We start from the raw sequence: 6,363 nt of genomic DNA, 5'->3' as shown, positions 1-6,363 counted from the left end.
ATCAAAATCCGTTGAGACGACGCCTTATGAACAGTGGTTTGGCAAGAAATCAAAGTTGTCGCTTCTTAAAGTTTGGGGCTGCGATGCTTATGTGAAAAAGCTTCAACCTGATAAGTTCGAACCCAAATCGGAGAATGTATCTTCATAGGATACCCAAAATGAAGCAGTTTTCTCTCAAAAGAAGTGAGTGGGAGGAAAGTAGAACTTGATGAGGTAATTTTACCTTCTCCCGAATTGGAAAGTAGTTCATCACAGAAATCAGTTCCATTGATTCCTACACCAATTAGTGAGGAAGCTAATGATGATGATCATGAAACTTCAGATCAAGTTACTACCAAACGTCGTAGGTCAACCAGAGTATGGTCCGCACCAGAGTGGTATGGTAATCCTATTCTGGAAGTCATGTTACTAGACCATGATGAACCTACGAACTATGAGGAAGCGATGATGAGCCCAGATTCCGCGAAATGGCTTGAGGCCATGAAATCTGAGATGGGATCCATGTATGAGAACAAAGTGTGGACTTTGGTGGACTTGCCCGATGATCGACAAGCCATATTAAATAAATGGATCTTCAAGAGGAAGACGGACGCTGATAGTAGTGTTACATTCTACAAAGCTCGACTTGTCGCAAAAGGTTTTCGACAAGTTCAAGGTGTTGACTACAATGAGATTTTCTCAACGGTAGCGATGCTTAAATCCGTCTGAATCATGTTAGCAATTGTCATATTTTATGAAATCTAGCAAATGGATGGCAAAACTGCATTCCTTAAATGGATATTTCTTAGAGAAGAGTTGTATATGATGCAACCAGAAGGTTTTGTCGATCCTAAAGGTGCTAACAAAGTGTGCGAGCTCCAGCGATCCATTTGTGGACTGGTGCAAGCATCTCGAAGTTGGAATATATGCTTTGATAAGGTGATCAAAGTATATGGTTTTATACAGAATTATGGAGAAGCATTTATTTACAAGAAAGTGAGTGGGAGCACTACAGCCTTTCTGATAAGTATATGTGAATGACATATTGTTGATCGGAAATGATGTAGAATTTTCTGGAATGCATAAAGGAGAGTCTGAAAGGAGATTTTCAAAGAAAGACCTCGGTGAAGCTACTTACATATTGGGCATCAAGATCTATAGAGATAGATCAAGACGCTTGATAAGTTTTTTCAATGAGTACATACCTTGACAAGATTTTGAAAGAGTTCAAAATGGATCAGTCAAAGAAGGAGTTATTGCCTGTATTACAAGGTGTAAAGTTGAGTAAGACTCAAAGTCCGACCACGGCAGCAGATAGAAAGAGAATGAAAGTCATTCCCTATGCCTCAGTCATAGGTTCTATAAAGCATGCCATGCTATGTACCAGACCAGTTGTGTGCCTTGTTATGAGTTTGGCAAGGGGGTACAATAGTGATCCACGAGTGGATCACTGTATAGCGGTCAAAGTTATCCTTAGTTACCTAAGAGGACTAAGGAAATATTTCTTGGTTATGGAAGTGATAAAGAGTTCGTCGTAAAGAGTTACGTCGATGCAAGCTTTTACACCGATCCAGATGACTCTAAGTCTCAATCTGGATACATATTAAAAGTGGGAGCAATTAGCTACAGTAGCTCTATGCAGAGCATTGTAGACATAGAATATTTGCAAAATACATACGGCTCTGAATGTGACAGGCCCGTTGACTAAACGTCTCTCATAAGCAAAACATGATCACACCTTAGTACTCTTTGGGTGTTAATCACATAGCAATGTGAACTATATTATTGACTCTAGTAAACCCTTTGGTTGTTGGTTACATGGCGATGTGAACTATGGGTGTTAATCACATACAGATGTTAACTATTGATGCTAAATCACATGGAGATATGAACTAGATTATTGACTCTAGTGCAAGTGGGATACTGAAGGAAATATGCCCTAGAGGCAATAATAAAGTTGTTATTTATATTTCCTTATATCATGATAAATGTTTATTATTCATGCTAGAATTGTATTAACCGGAAACTTAGTACATGTGTGAATACATAGACAAAACATAGTGTCCCTAGTATGCCTCTACTTGACTAGCTCGTTAATCAAAGTTGGTTATGTTTCCTAACCATAGACTTGTGTTGTCATTTGATGAACGGGATCACATCATTATGAGAATGATGTGATGGACAAGACCCATTCGTTAGCTTAGCATTAGATTGTTACAGTTTCATTGCTACTGCTTTCTTCATGACTTATACACGTTCCTTAGACTATGAGATTATGCAACTCCCGAATACCGGAGGAACACCTTTTGTGCTATCAAACGTCACAACGTAACTGGGTGATTATAAAGATGCTCTACCGGTGTCTCCGAAGGTGTTTGTTGGGTTGGCATAGATTGCGATTAGGATTTGTCACTCCGTGTGTCGGAGAGGTATCTCTGGGCCCTCTCCGTAATGCTCATCACTATAAGACTTGCAAGCAATGTGATTAATGAATTAGTTGCGGGATGAAGCATACGGAACAAGTAAAGAGACTTGCTGGTAACGAGATTGAACTAGGTATGATGATATCGATGATCAAATCTCGGGCAAGTAACATACCGATGACAAAGGGAACAACGTACGTTGTTATGCGGTTTGACCAATAAAGATCTTCGTAGAATATGTAGGAGCCAATATGAGCATCCAGGTTGCGCTATTCGTTATTGACCGGATATGTGTCTCAGTCATGTCTACATAGTTCTCGAACCCGTAGGGTCCTCGCGCTTAATGTTCGATGATGATTTGTATTATGTGTTATGTGTTTTGATGACCGAAGTTTGTTTGGAGTCCCGGATGAGATCATGGACCTGACGAGGAGCCTCGAAATGGTCGAGGCGTAAAGATTCATATATTGGAAGCCTATATTCGGACATCAGAAAGGTTCTGAGTGATTCGTGTATTTCTCGGAGTACTAGGGAGTTACAGGAATTCACCAGGAGAAGTAATGGGCCTTATTGGGCCATACGGGAAAGGAGGAGGCATGCCAAAGGGGAGGTGGCACCCCCCCCATGGGCCCGAATTGGACTAGGGGAAGGGGCGGCGCCCCCTTGCCCTTTCCTACTCCCTCTCTCTTTCCCTCTTTCCTTCTCTCCTACTCCAAAAGGGAATGAGGTTCCTACTAGGACTTGGAAGTCCTAGTAGGACTCCATACTCTATGCACCCCTAAGGGGACGGCCTCCCTCCCTCCCTCCTTTATATACGTGGGCAGGGGTACCCCAAATACACACAAGTTTCTCTTAACCATGTGTGGTGCCCCCCTCCACAGTTACACACCTCGATCATACCATCGTAGTGCTTAGGCGAAGCCCTACGCCGGTAACATCATCAACACCGTCGCCACACCATCGTGCTGACGGAACTCTTCCTCGTCCTCAACTGGATCAAGAGCACGAGGGACGTCATCAAGATGAACGTGTGCTGAACGCGGAGGTGTCGTATGTTCGGTACTTGATCGATTGGATCACGAAGAAGTTCGACTACATCAACCGCGTTATTGAAACGCTTCCGTTTTTGGTCTACGAGGGTACGTGGAAAAACTCTCCCCTCTCGTTGCTATGCATCACCTAGATAGATCTTGCGTGATCGTAGGGAAATTTTGAAATTATTGTGTTTCCCAACAGTATGAAGATACCGACGATCGAATCTCGGGCAAGTAACATACCGATGGACAAAGGGAATTACGTATGTTGTCATAACGGTTCGGCCGACAAAGATCTTCGTAGAATATGTAGGAGCCAATATGGGCATCCAGGTTTTGCTATTGGTTATTGACTGGAGAGGTGTCTCGGTCATGTCTACATAGTTCTCGAACCCGCAGGGTCCGCACACTTCACGTTAGTTGACGATACAATGTTATATGAGTTATATGTTTTGGTGACAGAATGTTGCTCGGAGTCCCGGAGGAGATCACGGGCATGACGAGGAGTCTCGAAATGGTCGAGAGGTAAAGATTAATATATAGGACGATGGTATTTGGACACCGAAAGTGTTTCGGGACGTACCGGGAAGGAATCGTGTCACCGGAAGGGGTTCCGGGCACCCCCCCCCCCTCCCGGCAAGATATGGGCTTTATGGGCCAAAGTAGGGGACAGACCAGCCCACAAGGGAGCTGGTGCACCCCCTCCCTTGTTTGGCCAGTCCTAGGGAAGGAAAAGGGGGAGGGCTAGCCCCTCCTGTCTTTCCCTCTCATGGGAGAAAGGAAAGGGGGGCGCCATCCTCCCCTACATTTCCTCGCACTCCAAACAAGGAAAGGGGGGCGGCTTGGGAGGGACCCCAAGTAGGATTCCTCCTACTTGGGTGCCTCTTTTGGCTGCTCCTCCCTCCCACCTATATATATGTGGGAGGGGGCGCCCCTAGCACATACCAGACAATTGTTTAGCCATGTGGGGTGCCCCCTCCACCGTTTACACCCTCGGTCATATTTTTTGTAGTGCTTAGGCGAAGCCCTGCGGGGATCACTTCACCATCACCGTCACCATGCCGTCGTGCTGTCGGAAATCATCTACTACCTCGCCGTCTTGCTGGACCAAGAAGGCGGAGGACGTCACCGAGCTGAACGTGTGCGGAATGCGGAGGTGTCGTATGTTCGATACTTGATTGGTTGGAGCGCGAAGAAGTTCGACTACATCAACCGCGTTGTTAAACGCTTCCGCTTACGGTCTACGAGGGTACGTAGACACACTCTCCCCCTTCGTTGCTATGCATCTCCATGGATAGATCTTGCTTGTGTGTAGAATTTTTTTTGTTTTCCATGCAATGTTTCCCAATAGGTCCTCCAAGTGGAGTTAAAAAACCGGCTACATCTGGCACGACCTCACCGTCGATGACCCCTTGCACCCTGCCAGCGGTGCCAACGTGCTCAAGGGCTCCTAGCTGCTCTGCTTCCTCCCCGTGCTAGCCTACCTGCATGATGCCTTTGCCGGCTCATCCTCGTCTTCCTCCACCTCCAGCTGCCAGGCCGAGAACGAGAAGAAGATGCCCACAATACCATTAGCAGGGCCCACGGCTGGCCCAAGAGCTGGAGCTCCTTTGACCTTAGCCAGTACCGGGTGGCCGCCGCGCACAACGACATCGGGGTGGACACGGCCGGCACCGGGGCCCCGAGCCGTCTCTGCCACAACAGCCTACGACAGAGCTCGGAGCCGACTAGATCTCACCGCCGTCGTCGCCGAGCTGCACCGACATGCTGGAGACGCTCGCGTGGCCACCGCCTCAAAAATCGTCGCCGCTCATCAAGAGGAAGGGATGCAGGCCTGACACGGCAGAGCATGATCACGGGCGGCCGGATGCGCACATCAGTGGTGCTGATGTAGCTCATCTCCTGCGGCGACCAAGCGGGACGCCGGTCCGGGTGGTGCGAGGCACACGTAGCGGTTCCCATGCGGTCGGTCGGACCTAAGCAGCAGCACGACGGTGACGGCTTCTTGGGGAGCATCAAGCGGCAGTACTTTAGCGGCAGCCTGGTCGAGACCAATTAGACGACTAGCGGCGAGCGTCATGGCCATAGAGGCGAGCTGGGTGCACTGAAGCGGTCATCTCCACCCAACTATTATGACGCGAAGTGCACGGTCAGCCCAGAGAAATGCACGGTATAGGTCAAAACCACTCAAAATCAAGTCTGAAGCCCCCTTAGGGGGGGAATTGATCCGGTTTAGAAATTTGAAGGGCTGATAGGTCTGGTATTAGAGTTGAGGAGGAATTGATCCATTAGGGAGGATTTCGGTGGGGGAGAGGACGATACTTTCCTCTTTGGAGAACTCCTAATCGGTGCTTATATCGCTGATTGGAGAAACAACGCTCGTGGGGAGTCTCTGTGTGCCGCGGCCCACTGAGCTAGCTTGCTTGCTCGCCCAGCACTCGCTCGGTCGCTTCGAAACTGCTCTCTCAGATGCGCTCACTCGGTCACTTCGAACTGCTCACTTGGCCTTCCTCCATTTTTTAGCTCATCTCCTATCTAGCACACAAAAAACTGTAGCCGCATATGAAAACAATATGTAGACTTGAAAAATGCTCATGGACTTGAAAAAAGTTCGGGCACTGAAATCATTCATGGATTTGAAAATTATTTACGGATCTGATAAGAGGTTCACGAATTTCAAAAAAGTTCATGGATTTAAAAAATGTTCGATCATATGAAAGAATTCATGAATTCGAAAAAAATGCATATGAAAAAGGTTACTGGATTTGAGAAACTTTTGCAGATTTAAAAAAAAGTTCATGAATTTAAAAAAAGATTGTGTATTTGAATAAAGTTTGTGGATTTGAAAACATAATTAATTAGACAAAATTTGCGCATCTGAAAAAAGTTTGTCAATTTGAAAAATGTTCACTATTTTGACAAAGAAG

The 6,363-nt window shown here is 46.3% G+C and overlaps 1 pseudogene; it reads left to right on the top strand.

Moving 5' to 3' along the window:
* The first annotated feature begins 4,773 nt into the window (after positions 1-4,773).
* Positions 4,774-5,612, top strand: LOC119292777 (annotated as a pseudogene).
* Positions 5,613-6,363: the final 751 nt, after the last annotated feature.

This window comes from Triticum dicoccoides, chromosome 4B, assembly GCF_002162155.2.
Source record: "Triticum dicoccoides isolate Atlit2015 ecotype Zavitan chromosome 4B, WEW_v2.0, whole genome shotgun sequence".
Classification (NCBI taxonomy): Eukaryota; Viridiplantae; Streptophyta; class Magnoliopsida; order Poales; family Poaceae; genus Triticum; species Triticum dicoccoides.
This window is presented reverse-complemented; position numbering and strand designations above follow the sequence as displayed.